Source organism: Atta colombica, unplaced genomic scaffold (assembly GCF_001594045.1).
Source record: "Atta colombica isolate Treedump-2 unplaced genomic scaffold, Acol1.0 scaffold83, whole genome shotgun sequence".
In the NCBI taxonomy this organism is placed as follows: domain Eukaryota; kingdom Metazoa; phylum Arthropoda; class Insecta; order Hymenoptera; family Formicidae; genus Atta; species Atta colombica.
The window spans coordinates 874949-875336 of NW_017259576.1; the positions used below are offsets into that span (position 1 = coordinate 874949).

Sequence of the window (388 nt, forward strand, 5' to 3'; positions counted from 1 at the left end):
TATATATATATTTTTTCAATACATTGGTATGATAAAAACGTACCTCACAATCGAAGGCCACAGATTAATATTTCTAGCCGGATTTTTCGTGATTACCTTATTGCACAATTTGCCGTTTGACGAACACATCTCCAACCAGAACAATTCACGATAACGTCAAAATGATATGAAAATGAATCGTGAATGATTGAAAAATGATGACTTTTAATGATCATGTTGGAGACTCATTTGATATGACTGATCATAATGACTTGTCGTTTTGAGTCATTATATCTGAGATTTTTGAAGTGGCGCGATCTTTTTATCTAAATTTATAACGAATTCGATTGAACGCAATGAGCACATTAAACTCGTCATAAAGAAAATGTAAAGATATGCATATAAAGAT

General features: G+C 31.4%; 1 protein-coding gene across 1 annotated transcript in view; it reads left to right on the top strand.

Moving 5' to 3' along the window:
* The window catches only part of LOC108692960 (GILT-like protein C02D5.2), a 4963-nt gene that overhangs the window by 1391 nt on the left and 3184 nt on the right, over positions 1 to 388 (top strand). The window lies entirely within an intron of this gene.